The 21159-nt window shown below is 35.3% G+C and overlaps 1 protein-coding gene across 3 annotated transcripts in view; it reads right to left on the bottom strand.

Annotated features, from left to right (window-relative positions):
• The window catches only part of LOC108971891 (short neuropeptide F-like), a gene marked incomplete at its 3' end in the record, with an annotated part of 181317 nt that overhangs the window by 34806 nt on the left and 125352 nt on the right, over positions 1-21159 (bottom strand). The window contains 1 exon segment of one of the 3 annotated variants that reach the window (XM_018938222.1): positions 522-545. 3 annotated transcript variants of the gene reach the window in all.

The following is a 21159-nucleotide window of genomic DNA, read 5'->3' as shown; positions in this document are numbered from 1 at the left end:
ACTGAGCATCTTTCTCTTTGACACCATGTCTGATATCCCACGTGATCTGTCAAATACTAATGCATGAAAATCCTAACCTCAAAAAAATCACCCGATATATAAATACCTTTGATATGAAAATTTGAAAGGTCAATAGACTAATTTTTAAAAGATATGGTGATGTTGAAAGAAGTATAGCTTTACATAGAAAGAGAAAAACGTCAACCATTATACTGTCTAACTCGGATAATTTGCATACTACACCCCTGAAATTCTAATGCCGTATTCAACTTATTGTATGCCAGCTCTGGAGATCTCTATGACAAATGTTTAGTTTGTAGAGATGTAATTCTCTCTCTTAAAGCACCAAAATCATTAGTTCTCATAAGCTTTCAATACAAAACTGTGGAAAAATTATTGAAAACAATACTATAGATACCCCAAGAGCGCTTTTATCAAGAAGAAATTTTGTCTCCGAATGGGAAACTACTAGGTCTGGATCTATTTAATACGAATATAAAGAAATGTTGTCATACACTTACCGACACAAGTCTGTCACAAGTTGTCTGTAAATAAAATAAATTACATTACATTATTATTAATTCTAAAATAACTACTTTACTATTATTTAATTTAATTTATGCTACACAACATTATTAATGCTGTGACCACCACTTATAACCATATTTAATGCCGAGTAAGCTAAGTTTTAGAATAAGTGGAATTTTCTTTGAAAAGGATGGCTCTCTTCGATAAATGGGGCAAATTTGTCGATCAATAAGCCCATTGCCTTAGGGTGGTCTGGTGCAGCAAATTGCTGAAGACTAAGTAATAAGGAAGGCCAATAATGCCCTTTGTACATGTAGCTGTCAGCCGAAAACGTGAAAGATATTAGCTAATCCATATATTGTCTATAGGATGATCTTAACAGCAGCATGACAAGGATGGTTACAGCGCGGTGAAATGATTTACAGAGGTGCAAAACTGCATAAGTAATGCGGTAATAAGCGGTAGATCTTAAATACACAAAGTTCCTACTGGCGCTCTATAGAAGGAACTGAAGTAGCCTGGCTGGAATACTTACAGGCCGTTGTCTGGTGGCAGCGCACGCCTATAGGTTGTGTATGACACTTTTTGGAAATATCAAAAATAAGGCACTAGGGACACAATGGTGTATCTCTTAAGCACTTGTCCTATATTGGCAAGGCAAAGCTTCTATTATTTGGAGTCACACGATGTAAGACACTGGAAAAGGGGGCGTAACTGTGGCCACATAACTTGCTAAAATTTGCATGATGTGCTGGAACTCTGAAGGATGACTACTACGTATGGCCTGGTAAAGTGGTTCAAGCATTTGAGGGAATCTCAATGTGAGTTACTGGAAGAGGTGTCGTTAAAATATCACATAAATTATAATATTAAAATACACAACACGCTCTGGTATTCGAAAGTTTGACTACTCCTCATAGCCTAGGTGACGACACTTCATATGGTATCGCAAAGGACCACAACTGGTCTATGCGTGGTTCATTAGCCTCCAAACGAACTTAACCTTATTATACCCTGAACAGGGTATATTAAGTTAGTCACGAAGTTTGTAATACCCAGAAAGAAGCGTCGGAGACCCTATAAAGTGTATATATAAATGATCAGTATGTTGAGCTGAGTCGATTTGGTCATATCCGTCTGTCTGTCTGTCCGTTTGTCTGTATATTAAGATATCGTTTTGAAATTTTGCAAACGTCATTTTCTCTTCAAAAAGCTGCTCATTTGTGGGAACTGCCGATATCGGACCACTATAACATATAGCTGCCATACAAACTGAACGATCGGAATCAACTTCCTATATGGAATTTTGGTATAGATTATTTTCTAAGACAACAATGTAATCTCTGAAGAAATTGTTCAGATCAGCTCACTATAGCATACAGCTTCCATACAAACTGAACGATCGGAATCAACTTCCTATATGGAATTTTGGTATAGATTATTTTCTAAGACAACAATGTAATCTCTGAAGAAATTGTTCAGATCAGCTCACTATAGCATACAGCTTCCATACAAACTGAACGATCGGAATAAAGTTCTTGTATGGAAAACTTTCACATTTGACAAAATATATTCACGAAATTTGGTGTAGATTATTTTCTAAGGCAACAATGTAATCTTCGAAGAAATTGTTCAGATCGGTTAACTATACCATATAGCTGCCATATAAACGGATTGATCGGAATCAAGTTCTTGTATGGAAAACTTTCACATTTAACAAGATATATTCACGAAATTTGGTATAGATAATTTTTTAAGACAACAACATAATATCCGAAAAAATTGTTCAGATTGGATTACTATAACATATAGCTTCCATACAAGCTGAACACATAGTTACTAACATTAATGCACCTGTGAAGGGTATTTAGCTTCGGTGCAACCGAAGCTAACGTTTTTTCTTATTTTACTTAAAAACATTTAATATTAATATTACAATCGTTAGATAAGATAGGGCGTTGCTACTAGCTCAAATTTTTTTTGTTTTGTTAGTACACTCTGAATGAATGTAAAGTTTCATTTCAGTCTGTCAATTCATTATTTGTTTACAAGCCCTTTAGTGTCGCCGTGGCACAGTGTTTTTATACAATGGAAAAAATTTAATATCGTGCATTGATAAAATGGAAGGTGTAACACCAAAAGTAATTCCCGAAGAAATGTTAAAAGTGTATAATGATTGTTCACATACAATTAGAACAGAAGAAATACGGGTTGCAGAATTTAAACGTGGTCGTACAAGCCTTGAAGACGATCCACGCATCAACTCCAGAAATCATAGCGAAAATGCGTACATAGTTTTGCAATATCATCGATTGACTGAGAGAGATTTCGTAGAGCCTCTACACATATCATTAGGCAGTGGGAGCCATATTTTAAGAAAAATTTTGGCTTTTAAAAAACTGTGTGCACAATTGGTGCCGCATTCGCTAACAATGAAAAAAAAAACGCATTCGAATGCGACTTTCTCAGCAATATTTGGAGCGATTTAAAAGGAATAAAGTGGATTTTGTACATCAATTCATTACTACGGATGAGTCTATTACCATCATCCTTAATCAAAATAAGAGGCTAAAGAGCGGTAGGAACCTGGTTGTTCGACTTCGAAACGAGTTCATGTCCCGAAATCGGCTAAGAAGGTTACGACATTAGCTTTTTGGAATGCTAGAGGAATTTTGTTTGTGGATTACTTGCAAACTAGTAAAAAAAATATTCTGATTACTATTGCAACCTTTTGTACCAGTTGAAGGAAAAAATTCGTGAAAAAAGACCCGGCTTGCAGAAGAAAAAATCCTTTTTCATCAGGACATGGAACCGTGTCACAAGAGCGTTCTAGCAATAGCTAAAGTCCATAAATTAAAGTTCGAATTGTTGAAGTATTCCCCGTATTCACCAGCTTTGTCCCGCAGCGACTTCCATTTGTCTACGGAACTCCAAAAATTTATGCGTGACAAGCGTTTTTCATCAAATGAAGAGGCCTAACATCTGTTGAAGCGTATTTTGCAGATTATGACGACAAAACTTCTTGAACAACCTGGTATATCTATTAATTAGCAATTCAAAATGAGTTTTAGCATCATTTTTATTAAACGCTTAAAATACTCTAAAATGGGGCATCTGAAGGTATTTATAATAAGTTAAAAGTTAAAAAATTGTCAAGGAAGAAGGACATGCCTAGTTTTTCCTCCAATAACTTCAAAGCTTTTAGTTATGAGGTCTGATCTCGTTTACACTTAAAATAAATTGTTTAGTTGATAAATGCTCAACAATTTATTTATTTATTTTGGGTTTTATTTTTAGAAATCTCGCCTTATTTATTTAAATTTTTTTCCAAAACTTTCTATTTTATATCACCCTCAGAAAACAAAACTCAAAATTGCTCACATACTAGTTTGTTTAAAAATCTACTTACTGTAACCAAAAGTTTGCATGTTTCACAAGCCAATCAATCGTTAAATACTAACAATAATAACATTAAAACTAAAACTACAGAACACAAGCATTAAGTTTAGTTTAAGTAAAAACTGACAGCGACAACTTGTAGCTATCATGAAAATTCAGTGTAAATAAAACAAGAGAATCAACCAAACGACTATGTTGCTCATACGCTACAGCGTACCAGTGTAATTTGAGTGCACTTAATATGTATGTAGCAATGCAATTCTCATGTGTGTATAAATACACACACACAAGTGAAAGAAATGTGATACTCGGCTGCAGTGCTTTGCGAGTGAAAGCGGTAAATAAGCGAAAGTACAATTAAAATCGAGAAAAAGAAATTAAAATGGATGAGAAGAATGGAAGAGAAGCTAACGATGTTGATAGTCATTATAAACTTTTGCTAACTGCTTATTTTGCTACTGACAGCCGATGCAGTCATTCTGCCTGACCTTTTGCTGCCTACCAGTCTTTGCGGGTGATTAAAAGGTGAATGTGCCGCTGGCGTTAGTTGGCGAGTGGCGCGTAGAGGCGAGCTACTCGGCACGCTATGCGCTGCTGGCTGCAGTCAGTTTTCATTTGCACTCACCACCTTTGGATTTTACAACTTCGTGGTGGCTTATGTTTTAAGCACCGGCAGCGTATGGTTTTAAGCCAGCCGGCAAATGGTTGCTGCACGACACCCGAGCGCTTGTGTATTAATATGTTGCAGCTGGCTTGCTACTAACACTAACTATATAATTGTATAGATCCAAACAACACACATTACATTTTATGCACTCATGTAGTCGGTCAGGTGGTTGCAGCTGTACTTAAGATGCGCTTGAATACATCTCTTTACCGTAACGACTTGATATTATTTTGCTTTCGCATTGCTGCTGTTCGATGCGGTAAGTGTGTGTTAAATGATGGAGATTATTTAATGGGCGCAAAGTATATTTTTTTTGCATCTTTCTTCCACTTTTTATTTAAAGTATGTGTAATTGTAATGATTATTTGCAACAACTTGCATTTAATTGTGTGTGAAAAGCCAATGGACGGCAAATAACTACTGATTTGTTAGGTATGTTCCTCGTTGATGTGGTTATAAGTATATGACAAATGCAGATGTCCATATACTTCTATAAGAGCTAATGATATTTGACAATGTTTTGAGAAAAACACGTGTAAAGGAAAATTTATGGAGCTGGTTGAGTTGAGTGGGGTTGCTACACTTTAGAGGGTTAAAATCGTTTATACACTAAATATTTAAACATGCTTTCATGCTATTAGAAAATCATAATTATCTCAACTTCTTTTTCTTGATTGTCGTAGTCACCGCTTACACCGCTATAGCCGAGTTAACAACCGGGCGCCAGTCGTTTTTTCTTTTCGCTACGTGGCCCCAATTAAATATTCCAAGTGAAGCCAGGTCGTTCTCCACTTGGTCCTTCCAACGGAGTGGAGGTCTTCCTCTTCCTCTGCTTCCTCCGGCGGATACTGCGTCGAAAACTTTCAAAGCTGGAGTGTTTTCGTCCATTCGGACAACATGACCGTAGCCGCTGTCTTTTAATTCGCTGAACTATGTCAATGTCGTCGTATATCTCGTACAGCTCATCGTTCCATCGAATGCGATATTCGCCGTAGCCAACGCGCAAAGGACCATAAATCTGTCGCAGAACTTTTCTCTCGAAAACTCGCAACGTCGACTTTGCAGAGGACATGGTTACCACAGCAGCGATATCGTACATAGGGGACTAAACCTAGCCAAGGGATGGTGCAGAAGTGTTGGACTAAACATCAAACGCTTAAAGACGATCATCGTCCCGTTTACGCGACGAAGACCTTTGCCTGGCCTAAGGAACCTAATAGTCGAGAATATGAACAAATGTATGTAGAGGCAGGATATTGGTCAAAGCTACGAAGGCACTTATGATATGCAATCGCCTTGCTGGGAGATATTGGGGTTTCAAACCAAATTGTTGTGCACCATGATCGTGCGACCGATTATCACATACGGAGGAGGGCCTGGGCTCCGAAGGCATCGCTCAAATGCGATAAATCGATATTTCGGAGATGTTCAATTCCATATCCATGAATTTCAATGATGATTTCGGCTGATTTTTATGAATTCAATCACAGTTTCGATAGAATTCCCGGTGATCACGGATTTTGATTGGCCCACATGTTGATCGTCATTTATATCCTCACGACCACTTTGAAAACGTTGAAACCACTCATGTACTCTGCTACGGGATAGGCAATCATCGCCATACACTTGTTTCATCAATTGAAACGTTTCGGTAAAAGTTTTACCAATTTTAAAACAAAATTTAATGTCGGCTCTTTGTTCGATGCTCATTTTCACACCGATAACACAAACATACTGACACTTAAAACGCAATTACTTTACTTCCAATCAATGAAATTTCATGAAATTCTCACTGGACAATCGGTAAAGATAGCGGATTCTAACGCACGAGTCGAAATATACATAAATGGCGCCACCAGGGGGCGCTAGATTCCAACTTTGGAACATACCTTGTATAGTAACCAGTAGGGAAAGGCCAAATATATAGTTTTCGGACAAGACAGCTGATACGACAAGGAGTGTCGTGTCGCAGTGAAGAGAAAACAAACTGCCTGGCAACGACTATAATACGTGCGGAATGGGATAGAAAACGAGATTTTAATAGAGAAGCAAGGCGCATTTGCAGACAAAAAAAAAAAGAGACAGGTCGAAGGGCGTAGAACTTAACAAGCTGGCCGACAAGAGTGATGCTTGAAAATTCTACAAAAATATGTTGCGAATAACAGAAGATTTCAAGACCGGAGCATACTCTTGTAGAACCCCCGGAAGTAACCTAGTGACTGATGTCCAGATCATACTGAAATTATAGAGAGAACACTTTTCCTGCCTGCTGAATGGCAGTGAAAGCATAACGAGATGATGATGCCATTGGACAATGGATTGCCGGTCGAGCTATTCAAATACGGTGGCGTAGAACTGACAAGGAGTATGCATCAGCTTATTTGCAGAATACAGTAAAGCATGGAATTTAAGTGTGTTCTACCCAATCCCATGGTAAAAAAAAAATCAATGCAGTCTGTTAGTGTGGCTTCGTTCTAGGAACAACATTGACCTAGCATCCACCACACATAAAATCTTGAAAAAGACTCGTGAAAAGAAGTACGACACATTGTTATAAGGAAAGACGCTCTCTCAATTTTATTAATACAACTAAAATACTTACCGATATATTCGGTATAAAGTTACCTAAGGGAAGTATTGACTCGATTCAACCCATTTGTAACAAAGAGACAAACATACCTTTCATACTATTAGAAAAAATTCTGTCTGAATTTCAATTGTATACCATATACACATTGACCGCTGTTTCATATCATAGCATAGTGATCGAATATTACATATTTTTAGAGTTTAATTCAATATTATGCAATACTGAAACTTTAATTTTTCAATGTCGTTCTGATTATTTTTTCAACCAGCTATTTATCAATTTGTTTTCGGTTCAAATGCACGGTTCATGAAAAGTTACGAAGCACAAATATTTTTCTTTTCAAAAAATTTCCCAAAATTACAGCGTGTGAAAAGAAATCACAACATATTTGCCAAAGAATCACAAACTAAAAGGAAAACATCAAATTATTATTAACTCGATAAAAAACTTTGGAAATTTTATTTGTATTGAAGAGAAAGAGAATAAAATAAAATCAAACTCCATTCAAGCCAAGGGCGATGCGAAAAAGTTTTGCGTTAAAAAAAAAAAGAAAAACAAAACACAAGGCCAAGGACAGCATAGGCAACTCCACACTTATTATACTATATATAGTTATATATACATATATTGTATAACAACAATCGTCTAGCAAATATGTGCGTCGAAATGATACAAGATTTTGTGAGGAACCATCTTGCTACATACCGCTTGCCACATGTTGCACATATCAGCAGTTGCGTGTCACGTGTAATTTACCCAGCGGGCAGCATAACCAACCACAGCAATAACAACTACATACGCTTTGGCAGTAATTTCAATGGAAATAGTCAGCCCAACAGCGAAAACCACAACAAAAGTAACTCAATTTATATACAAATACCAAATAATTGCTTTGCCCTGGAGAGACGAGACGCGTAAACATGGTCCTCAGCGGGTATACGCCGCAACATACAAGCGGAAATTTGTATTACACAATGTAACAATTGTAGCAAAAAGGAGCATGTGCGACAATAATGTCACCAAAGCGAAGTGAAACAATAATAATAATACAACTAATAATAATATTGTGTAGCACATTTGCTGCTTACTGTTAAACTACTACGAGTACAATGGTTTTACATACGTTTTGGAGTGTTAATATGTATGTGAGTGCAAAACTGCCGACAAGTGTTGCGTCATTGTTGAATCAGTTCTCAGCGGTATTGCGTTTATTACATACATATAAAACTAAAAATGCATGTTGTGTTTGTGTTAGTGTGTTCGTCTGCAAAAACAAGTGTAGCTTGGCATATCTACTTGTGTTTATTTGTTGTTTTTTGTGTATTTTTGCATATCTTTCTGCCACAAAAGTTGCTTTATAGAAATGCGAAATGTGCGCGTGTTGCCGCATGCATATCAAATTTCGTTTCCGTTTACGTTATTATTACCGCTTAAAGTACTTTACTGTTCTACAGTTATTAGTTGTTATGTAACTACTATAATATGTAGTATAGTTATACTCAGTAATGGAATAATATTCTAAGTGGAAACATGTGGAAGAGAGTTCTTGAAATTATTGAAAAATGATGTCACCGGTAATACAAAATTGTCCTTAATATGTTAAAATTTATAACATGTTGATATTTATGTGTCAGTTTCAAAATTAAGACAATTTACAAAAAAAAAAATCATAGTGCATCTTTATGGAGGATAATATACAATTGGCAATTCGCTCATTCGCCCAATACAAATCTCCCTGTACGAACGGAATCATTCCAGCATTGTTACAGATTGCGCTCTCTCTATCCGTGCAATGGCTAAAGGCGATTTTTATGGGAAGCATTAAGTTTCTGAACAATTCTGGAGCTTTCAACAACGTCTCGAATGAATCTATTTTGCATAGTATGCAGTCAGTGGTATTGATTCTATTATACAACGCTGGAACATAAGCCTTTTGACGAAGAGCAAAATGGAACGACGCTAAAATGATCAAGAAAATCTGTGCAGGTACTCGGCAATGTGCAGGGCTACCTCCGCTTCTGCTCTACAGTGCAGTAGTATGGTGGGCAGGCGTACGGAAATCTACCTACCGGAAGCCAGTGTAAAGGGTTCTAATGCTCGCCGCACCGTGCATAACGGGTAATTTAAGAACTGGTACTAAACCTGCCATCTATCGACCCCTTCGCTGAAAACTGCGCAGAAAAATCGGCGCTATCGGCGTCTTTAAGAAAATTTCGAGCATAGCTCTGTGGATAACGGCGGCTTGACACTTTGTAACTGGGAAAGAAGATTCAAAGGAAAAGATGGTTGGCGTAAAGATATACGGATGGCTCAAAAATGGAGGATTGAGATGGTGCGGGGATATACTGTCCAAAGTTTAAGTCTTTTAAGTTCAACTGGAGATCTTTGCTATTGCGAAAGCCGCGGAGCTGATCTCTACTGCAATTGTAGGCAATTCCAGAATCAACGTCTACGTAGACGTTAATCAAGGCAGTAACCTCGTATCGCATATCAGCCAGAAGTGTTTTGGAAAGCAAGGCAGCAGTGGAAAGTGTTGCCAGAAGCAAGCAACTTTACTTTATATCTTCGCGGCTAATGGAATTGTGGACGAGATTGCCAAGAATGGTGAAATGTGATCAACATTGGGAATTTCATGCATTGTCTATACGACAAGCTGAAGCATGGTAAATACAATCACAACCGGATGGAACGAGCTATCTGGGTACAAAAGTCATGAGCAAAACGATAGATCGGAAGTACATAAAATTTATAACTAGTCACTGTTTGGTGGCGACACCCGAACGCCCGATCGAGAAATTTGCAGGAACTAGAGCAAGGCACCTTGCTTGTCTTGCCGTAAGCATCTGTGATCTGCTCGGTATGATATATTGCAAGTAGTATCGATGGCAAGACCGCAGGATCTATTGAAATTCGGCATCCTAAAGTATGACTACTACTCATGGACCTAGTAACTGAACTCTAACTAGTATCGCATAGGACCAAAACTGGTCTGTGCGTGGCTCATTGGCCTACCAGACTAACTTAACCTAACCTATTTTTTATGGTATATGTTTCGATAGCTTATATCTTTCAAAATACCAAAATAAAATGTTGTATGAAATTTTAAAATACTTTTCAAAGCTTCTAAGTGTAACCGCTCGGCTCAATAGAGATTGTTTGTAATGAACTGATACTTGTAAAATTTTTGTAGTCTTAAAAATTGATAGTTTTTAATTCTAAAAATTGCTTGCTTTTAGGCTGTGCTATGCCCCTTAAAAGACTGTTAGAAAGAAAGTAATTCAATATAGTTGGGATCAGATAGCTCACATACCTACCAATACCTACGAAATCGTTTGAAACGGAAGAACGCAGACCTCAAATATGGTGAGTGGTGGTTATTGCGATATACGAACCGATTTCAACCATTTTCATGTAGCAGGGGTATTATTTAGGCTAGCTAACTTTAATGTTAGCTTCTGTATTGATACATGAGTTATTTCTTCGAAAGCCTATGTCTCAGTCAAATAGTGTGCGAGTTACGAAATTTTGATTAATATGAGATTTGGAAATTAATCGGTAGGTGAGTTCAATCACCTTAGGTACTTTTAAGTAATACACTTATGTGGGTGTGGCAATGATTTCAATCCGCCTAAATACAGTACAAACCTTCTGATTGGTATCAAGGTATATACGGCCATAGCTTTTTCCCGATGTGTCTATTTTTATTTTAATATTTTTTTGAATGAATAGTAACCGAAAGATGGATATTTGTAAATCAAAAAGTATTTTAATTCTAAAAATTTAATAAACACAAGGGTGATGCGATAAATACTTAGCTTCACCGTCCTATTGAGCCATTATAAAAAGCAGGCCTGGCGCGTGTCTTGCAAAAAATTTCGAGTTTGAGATGAGAGTCATCGGTTTTTGGGATTCTCAAAGATCTACATTGCCGCGAGTGGTAAATGATCTATAATACAGGATTTGTAAGCTGAATATTTTTGAGAGAGTTGTCACTTGTACGGAAAAGGTACAAGTTTAGCTGTCAAAGATATTAAATATATTTAAGAACATTTCTTTTATATTTATAAAAAGATAATATGAATAAATGAGAATATTTTCTTTTAAAATAAAGAAAAGTTTCATTTTGGTTATTACCACACTTTTTCTTAATTTTATCTTAAATTTTATTTTACATGCCTCAATGGGGGAATGAAATCGACACCGTTGAAAATATTTTTAATTTTAATAAAATGTCTTTTCCCAACTAACTTCTTTATTTCCGCCCTTATTTTAATAACATTTTGTATCACTTTATCTTAAATAGAAGATTCAAAATTTTTTGTGTTTTTGGATTCCGTCACAAGTCAACCAGGCATACCGTGTTAGAGTGTGCGCTTAATTTTATACTGCATTCTCAAGTCACATCAGCCAAATAACCAACATAGTACACTCAATAAATGCCGCAATGAAAGTCAAACTGAAAACTGATTAAGAAGTGTAAAATAGTTTAACAAAGTTTTCAAATGCGTTTACACGCAGCGAATGCGTAAAAGTTTAGTAACTCCAAAATGACAAGAAGAAAACTGCGAAAACATTTGGACAGTGAGCAGTGAAAGTAGGAACATAAGCAACTTCAATAAAGTTGAGGAAAAAAAGTGAAAAACAATTTAATTTTTTATTTCTTACAGTAGGCTAACAATGTAGTTTATTAAGCGCATTTAAGGGTTACTTACGAGCTTTCTTTGATTTGATTTTAAAACTTTGAAAGTGAAAGTTGATTTTGTGCTTGAAAAGAAATTGAAAATTTCACTAATTTCTGTTAGTTGACTGCTGCAGTTTAATACGTACCATCGATGAAGTTTTGGCTGAAGAAACTAAACTGCGGTCTGTTACATATATAATATGTTTTATAATTTTAAGTTGATTATGTCCAAATTATTGGCCAATACCATATACGAATACACATCATATCATGCAAAAGAAGGACTAACAAGCAACCTTAATATAATTTAAGCGTATAGTTATTAAAAAATTGCAAAACTACTCCAAAAATATTGGTTAATTCAAAAGATCGCTAGGCATGATGTGTTTGAGTTGCCTTGGTGGTGGTGTTTAGAAGTAAACATAGCTACTTTTGGCAATACAATGCTGTAGCAATCTTACATATGTACAACTACAATTTTTAGTAATTATTTCGGTTTTAACCGAGTTTCGGCTATATCAGCACATCCACAATACCAAGGCGCTTTAGTCTTAGTGCTTTGTTTTGAAATTGTTGACACGTGCTGTTGGTAAGCAAAGCGGTATCAATACTGCCAGACACAAAACACTATCTTGTGTAATAGTATGCTTTTATTTTCTTAAGATAAAATGTTTAACGTAGAAGTAGCGGCCTGATAAATATGATTTTATGATCAATCAGTTTCAATTTCAAAAGAGGTCCTTTGTGACAAAGTTTATCGAACGCTTTTGAAGCATCAAAAACACAGTACAATAGAATTTTTTCCTCAAAGGCTTTTTCAATAACGTGTGAAATTATGTCGATTTGATCAATCGTAGAATGGTTAGCTCGAAATCCCAACTAATGCGCAATTCTCTATAAAATGAAATGTATTTAAGATAAAAAGACGTTGTGTTAAAAATTTTGATACTTTCTTATTATATTTATTGGAGAAAGCTGCTTTAGAAACTCGGTAGTAATCAGGTCTTAACCAGAGGATATCTCGTTTTTCAAATTTTTGATTTCATCACTCAGCTCACTGCTTGTGTAACTTCAGATCTTTTTGCTTTCTTCACTGAGGATAATCCACATTTGCTTCATATGGGGAGAATATTTTGGCTAAATAATCCAAAAATACTGCCGCTGTTTTAATGGAACATACTTGAGTTTTTGGTAATTGTAATTAATTGTTACAGCTTTTCCAAAGAGAGTTATCGAAATTTCTTTCATTGTTATGGGCAGAAGATATTTTGTGAAATTTTAATTTTTAATCCTCTTAATGTTCCGATTAAGATCTTTAGAAACTTTTGTTTAAATAGATTTGTCAACTGAAAAACGAGTTTGATACAATTTACGAATATAATTATTCTCCAATATCATTGGAATATTGAGAGTTTACAGCATACCATTGCTTTTCCAAGCTGCATATTGCATACCTGATGTAAAATGTAAAAATTTCAGTAACCAGTTGGTCTGAATATAATAAAGAGTAATATTTAATTTCATAATATTATATGATCTTGGTAAAGTATTCCTAATATGTAGGTTTATTGCATAGGCCGCTGTTTTGTTTTTAAAGATGACGGGTTCGCTATAGGTTACATAGATTGGAGGGTAAGACTATATCCCTGATTGATTGACAGATAATTATTTGCCGACTATCAGTTCTGGAATCTTTTGGCTATCTAAAGGCCAATATTATGATAAACTCGAGAATGCATAACTTCCGGTTGGCTGCAGTGCTTTATATGTTTTTTGCGTTGAAATCTCCACCCCTTATAAATCTATACCTGTGTCTGTTTATTAACTGTAGGTACTCTTCAGATTGAATTTGATGCTTTGGGGAATTTTACATAGAGGTGAGAGTGGACTTTTAGCTGCGTAAATAGCTTTTATAGGTTGAAACTTATTAGTTGTAAGTTTTTCTTCTTCAAAGTGTTTAATGGTATTTTTAACTAATGTTCCACTTCCACCATGGAATGTCACGTGCACATACTGCTTGCATACCTTTCGGCGGAAAGTTAGTTAATATCACAAAACCAGAATTCAATAAGAAGAGAAATACCGGAAATGAAAGTGAATAATCGCTATATTTGTTAATAATCGCTTAAATGATAATTTTTATTTATGAAAGCATACTTTGAGGCGCATTAACTTGAATAATGCAATATTTAAACAAACTTCTGATCGTATTATTTGGTTGTCTTTGGAAATGCACAACTTAAGTTATTTATTTGTCAATTTAGTGGCAAGTGCCTAATAAATTTTTGGTAGTTCAATCATCATTAGTAACTTTTGTAATTTATTTGTTGTGCAGCATACCATTTACTGTTGGAAACTATGACCCGAAAAAACTTTTTCGCACAAAAATATTTCAATCGCCAAATAGCCAGCTGTCAAATAAATAAGAGCACAATTTTAGTGTTGGCACTTGACATTGAAAAGTAATCGGCGCTGAAAAGTATGCATGACATTTATTGGCTTCGAAATTTCGGGTAATATTTTTGAGTTCTTATTTCATAAGTGAGCTGCTTGTATTTAAGAGATTTTGCAATACAATATTTAGTGAAATGCGATGGCACCAAATTAAAATAAATGAAATAAACATAAACTAAACTAAAGTAAATGAAATGAAATTAAATTATAATAACTTAAATTAAGTTAAATTACATTAAACTAAATTAAAATAAATTAAGTAAAATAAAATAAAATAAAATAAAATGAAATTAAATTACATTAAATTAAATTAAATTAAATAAAACAAAATAAAATATGGCCAAAAACAAATCTCAAACAAAACCGTTTTAAGAAGAAAAAGTAATGGTATTAAATATTGACAAATAATGGAATCAAACGAAGAATCACTATACATTTTTTCTTAAAAAAATTTTTTTTCATACTAAGAAATATATCGGTGTTTTATCTTCTTCTCTGAGTGATTTAAGATGTAAAATTATGACAGTGCTCGACTTTATATTACCGTCAAAACTAATTATCTTTGCAAATTGCCGTCTTTACTGAAAATCACCGTTAGCACTGCAGCGCACACAGTAGTAACTCACAAAACTAACCTCATTTCCGGTAATTATGTACAGCTAGTGCATGACCTGACCGGCGACCGCCTGCAACTAGGCTACAATGTACAGTAAATTTATTTACAACAATTTCAGGCATTGATGAAATAATTACACGCAACGCTGAACGATTGCGGTTACAAAGCGAACGCAAGAGCAGCGCAGTAAATTAAGGGAATTTAAGCAACTGGTTGCCGGTTGAATTTAATGGACAATTTGAATTTTAAATGCACTTTTAGGTATGCTACGCAACAGGCATAGCAGACGCATATTTTAATTTCACGGAATATTGTATATGGCTAGATAGTATACACTTTCCTTGACGACAATTTATTTGTGTACTATGTAGCGTATTTTTTGAAACCACTGATTTATTATACAAATGGTGTGGCGATACTGTGTTGTCGTAAAATTAGTTTTTTTTTTTAATTTAAGGCGGCTTGTTATGCAATCAATTGGTGCTCAGTTAAAATTAAGATTGCCAAGTTGTGCTGATTTCATTCATTCATTTTGTTGTTTTTTTTTTTTTCTTTTTGTTTAGAATTCGGTTACCAGATTTTGCGTCCGCATGTCATATTGTAGGCAAGTCATGCATTAATTTCTTAGGGTTATATTAATAAATTTGATCGTACAAAGGCTTTACAATGTTGTAATATTATTTCAGATAATTTCTGCCAATAGCAATATCTAGTAACGATGGCAGCTCCGTCACTATCTCGTAAATTCATCCTTGCAATAACACTCAATTCAATATTATACAATTATTGTTAACTTCTCAAAATGTGTATTTTTGGTTAGCTTTGAGCTAATTGAAGTGTAGTCCCATCAGCCATCAATATCAACTGATGATCGACACGTCAATACAAGAAAGTAATTGGTGGCTGGGAATCAACGATTAACAGTCACAGATCTTACTGGCATCGTTGAAAAATCCCATTTTAAAAGATCATTTCGGTATAAGAAGAGTGAAAACACGATTGACTCCAAAATCATTAAATTTTTTCACAAACCGCATCACGTTAACGTCTGTGAAACAATCCTTTCCAACTAGCAGGATTTAGTGAAACATTTATTACTAATGATAAGTTTTGGATCTATGCTTACGACCCGGAAACAGACGAACAATCAATAATCGAATAACGTGGCAAGGGTGAGCCGAAGCAAAAAAACACATCCAAGCTGGTCAAAAATCGAGGTTATGTTGACAGTTTTCTTCTGAACTGTCAACAAGGAATACTATTTGAGTATTATGTGGCGTTGCGCAAAGCTATTCATAAAAAGAGGATAAAAACTTCTGGAGGTATGTATTACGATTATAGTAAAATGCACCGTCGCATTAATTTTTCTGAGTCTTTCGCCAAATTTTCGTTCAGCAACCACCATATTTGCCTAATTTAAATCCATATGACTCCTGGCTATCCAACAAACTCTAACGACTGCACCGTTAAAGCCGTTTGGAGTCGTGTATTGAAAGCTTTACCGGAAATTGAGTTTTTTTTTGTTTCGAGGAAAAGAAAACGTTAGTATAAGTGGAACCAAGGGGATTACTTTAATAATTTTAAAACTATGATCAAATTCTAACTATTTGGTGCTCATAGTAGTTCATCAAATGTGCAGACATTTAAAAATATTCTCTCAAACTTTTAGATTGCCATATCGTTATAAAGGTCTTGACATAACCTACGAAACGACGCTATGCATGATTAGTTTGGATATTGCGTCCAATAGTTATAGACGTGTAAATATTTAGTTCACTAACGCCGAAATTCGCGCAATTTTAAAGTTTCCTTTGTTAAAGGCAAATCGTAAGATTAATGGTGTTTTGGGGGATGGTACTCTATCACTTCGAACTGCGGAGGAATGGTTTCGACGATTCAGAGCGGGTAAAAACAACACCATGGATAAGCCACCCGGTGGAAGACCTGTGACGACGAATATCGATCAAATTATGGAAAAAATCGAGTTAGACCGAAATGTGGCATCTCGTGACATTGCCCAGAAGATGGAAGTTAGTCACCAAACCATTTTAAACCATCTGCAGAAGGCTGGATACACAAAAAAGCTTGATGATTAGGTGCCGGATAATTTGACGCAAAAAAACCTTCTGGTCCGAATCAACGCCTGCGATATGTTGCTAAAACGGAACGAACTCAACCCATTTTTGAAGCGGACATCAAGCGAAAACGGTCGGTGATTACCACCTGTTCCTGTCCATCGCTAACGCTTTTGTTGGTGTAAAGTTGAACTCAAAAAGGCTTGTGAAAAGTGGCTGTCCGTGTTCTTCACAAATAAGGAGGGAGGTATTATGAAGTTGCCGTCTAGATGGAAACAGATTGTCGAACAAAACGGCGCATGTTTGAACTAAATCTGATCACTGTAACACATAAAGCACTAGAAGTCCACGCTTAACTGTGGCTGATACATAGATAATACTACTATTAGTGTCTACATGATTTCTATTAGTTGTATTATAACTATTAGTTAAAGAGATTTGAAAAAAAAAAGGATCATAAAACATTTCGTGTGTTAATAAGGCTTTGCTTTTTGGGAGAAAATACTATTAATTTTGGGCTCAGGGAAATCCACCGTTGAAAAGATATTTGCTAAGCTGGAATCAGGCGAAATGAGCACCGAGGACAACGCCAGGCGAAAGCTCTGTGAAAAATGGGTGCCTCACAAGTGATTAAATGCTCTTAAATCGGAATAAAACCAAATTTTTGCGTCGGTGTGTGGAAACATAGCTTCATCATTTCACACTAGAGCCCAATCGATAGTCATTCTAGTGATCTGCATATTATGAACCGGTTCTCAGGCGTGGAAGGACGAAAAAGTCTGCTGGAAAGGATATGACATCAGTCTTTTAGGATACACGTGGTATAATAGACACTCAAAAACTAATTTTTTAGCCAGTTATAATCTATTTCACTGCATATTTGGTTACAGTTCTTTTCTACTATTCAAAAAACTTAGCAATTGTATTATTTTTGAGCAATAAATCTGTTTAAAATTGTACGCATACTATATATTGAAATGATTCCTACAAACATGAGTTTTGAACAACTGCTTATTATTTGAACTAAAATTTTTGTATTAATGAGTTGTATATTTTGACATAAAGAAATAAAAGAGTATTCTATGCCCTTACCTTGATTCTAAGCTACCTCCCCACCAATTTTCAGCCAAATCGATTCAGCCGTTCTTGAGTTATAAATGGTGTAACTAACTCAACTTTCTTTTATATATATAGATTGTACAATTTTTAAAATAAATTATTTATAATTAAAGTTCATTATTTCTTATTATTCTCACTTGCACGAGGATATAACGCTTTAAGCTTGTCAATGGTCTGAGAATAATGTATTAGCTTTTTGAATAATCCAACAAAACGAAGTCAGGCGAAGTTTACTACAGAAAATTCATGACTAATTTTTAACAACAGATGTCTATGCAATTTTTAATACGGAAAATTAATATTTCGACTCGCAGGTTGAATTGGCGCATTTTTATCTTGAATATAGTAATACTCAAGACTTTTTTTATGCATTTGCGAATAGACATAATGCATCAAAACCCAACTATACTGATTTCTATCATCTTCTATCTTCGACTATTTTATTCGAAATATTTTTGAGGTTTTATAGATGTATTTGATTACATATAAATATGCAAACATATACATAACATAAGCTTCCTTTCAATAAATGTTCTTAAAAGTAGTAGCATCTTCATAAAAAGTTAAAAACACAGAAATCCATTTTCTTGCTCTGAACGCGCTAACGACCTTATGTAATATTTTAACATATCTCTATACGAAAAATGTTCTCACCAATTTATCAAATTTCAAATACTCGTATATGCGTGCAAATGTCTTGTAAATTTTTGTGCTTAAACTATGCACTTGTAGAAGTTGGTAAAAAATTAACATAGCAACACATATACACCCACACGCTTCGGCTAAGAAAATAAGTTACACAAAAAGCTTATGCAAATTCTATGCACATAAGTATACTACTTTTGGTTGCCTTTTTTATTTTTTCATAGCTGCCTCCCATTTTATGTTTTCTGTATTTAGCTAAAAGACGTTTGCCATTTGGACCACAAAAAATATAGTTCTGTGGTTTTCGTAGTGTCAGACATGTGTGTGTGTGTGCTCGTTTTCTAATAAACACTTAAGACGTATGTTGCCACATTTTGCGGAAACAATTTAAATCTGCCACAAGCTTTTTCGCTGCCCTATTTGCGGTTTCTCTTTGGCTGCTATTTCGCTTCTTCCTACCTTTTATTGCTTGTCTATCTGGCCATTTAATGCTCTTCTGGAGCACTTATACTTTTTAGCGCTTTTTGCGGTTGCTGCCTCTTGTTTCGCTCTTAGTGTGGGGTAAGGGAGGTATTCGCTCTCAATGCCCGCAATTTTTGGTCCTTTATTTAACCTCTTAATTAAAGTGGTTTTTTGGCACATGTTTATTTTTTTTTTTGCATTTATTTTTATTTATCGTGTACTTATGCATATGGGTCAAATGATCAGAGATGTGGGCGACCGACCTCTTTTCCTTTTGTTGGGTTCAAGTGTGGATTAAAGTATAGAGATGTTTGCTTCTATCGATTAATGATTTCACATATATATTTTAGTAGCGTATTGAAGGGTATCAATCATATTTTATTACTATCATCGCAATGCTTTACAGGAAATGTGAGCGAGCCCATTTATGTTCCGATATTTCAAAACTTAAAGAACTTACCATAAGACGTTAAGTTTCCTTTAAAGTGTTGGACGAATATTACGAATTTGACTTCATATTTAATACAATCTTAATATAAAAATTAAAATATTGGCCAAGTTAGCGATAAAATGAAATCTTTAGGAAATTGAATCAATTTACTCTCTTCCTTGAAGAGAAAATGTGCTAAAAGTTCAGTTAATAAATTTAGCCCTTCATATTTCATATTTCGCATATTCACCGGTGGATATCTATGAAGTTGATTGTGTAAAACTTAAATATCACAAATATGTCTTTAAGGTCACGATCATGACTGGTGACTTTTTCAGCTGTTCTGTTTAAGGATCGCAAATACGTCCCTCACGACGAGCTGGCAAAGGCTGCTCTAAGACTTAGGACAGCCAAATAGAAAATCTCTCCTTCTTCATCTGCAACGTTGAGTCTACTTTTATATGGATGGAGCGAAGTAGCTGTGAAATAGTCCCAAAGTACAGCCTCTTTCAGGAAGTTGCGCATTTACGCCGACAACAGGGCGGCAATACCAGCTTTCTATAAAGTTAGTCAATGAGTGTCTGACCTCGCTACCAATAGCATGAAACTACTTCATTACTTCATTATCAGGCTCGTCTAGTTACCCGGCCGTATAAGAATCGCTAAAAATTGTAAAGCTGATGTGTTCACAAGAGGAGTAACCCTTGTTTCAGTTTCATCGGAATAGGAACGAACTGAATCACAGTTGTGCTGTTGTGTTTAAGCACTGGACGTACATATGTATGTACATTGCATGGACTTAGCAGACGTTAATCGATGAGTACTTCCCATATGGCTACGAGAATCTTTTAGTCTAGAATAAAACTCAGAAGTTTCATTGATCTACTAGCTCTAATAGCCTTGACAGGCGGTAGCGTTAATCCGGACCAAATGCACACTTAATCAGCGAGTTTGAAACTCTCGTTAACAGCAAGTAGTCATTTTTATAATATTTTCAATGAAGATATATATTGCAGTTGTTAGTGGCAAACTACTTACAAAACCCATTTTTTATTAGAAAAACAAATGAACATGTTATTTTTAAAACATACAACTTTTTGTTTAATTATATAAAATTTGAGGAACAGCAGTCAGTGTTGTTAGTTTTTCATTCTCAATAGATTACAATTGGCCATTTTTAACAATGTTGCCAACGAAAATGCAACTAACGCGACGGAGTTAACTTTACTAACTCCTTAATTAATCTGGATGAAGTCAGTTAATGGAAGAAGGTGAAGTAAACTTTGCAAGACTAATGTCGAAAAATCTAGGCAGGCATAGCGAGGTTTCAGCGAATCAATACAAAATGAGCGCTCAAAGCACTTTGTCGAATTATAGGGTCTTTATGACAAAGGAATTTTGGATACCAGCATTCTATGCTTTTCAAGAGAGGAACCCTTTTGGCACTTGTATCAGCATCGATCTTGTAACCTAACCTTGTTCACAGCCTTATG

Source organism: Bactrocera latifrons, unplaced genomic scaffold, assembly GCF_001853355.1.
Source record: "Bactrocera latifrons isolate USDA-ARS-PBARC rearing strain unplaced genomic scaffold, ASM185335v1 scaffold_363, whole genome shotgun sequence".
In the NCBI taxonomy this organism is placed as follows: Eukaryota; Metazoa; Arthropoda; class Insecta; order Diptera; family Tephritidae; genus Bactrocera; species Bactrocera latifrons.
The sequence above is the reverse complement of the archived record's forward strand: the minus strand, read 5'-3'. Positions and strand labels throughout refer to the sequence as shown.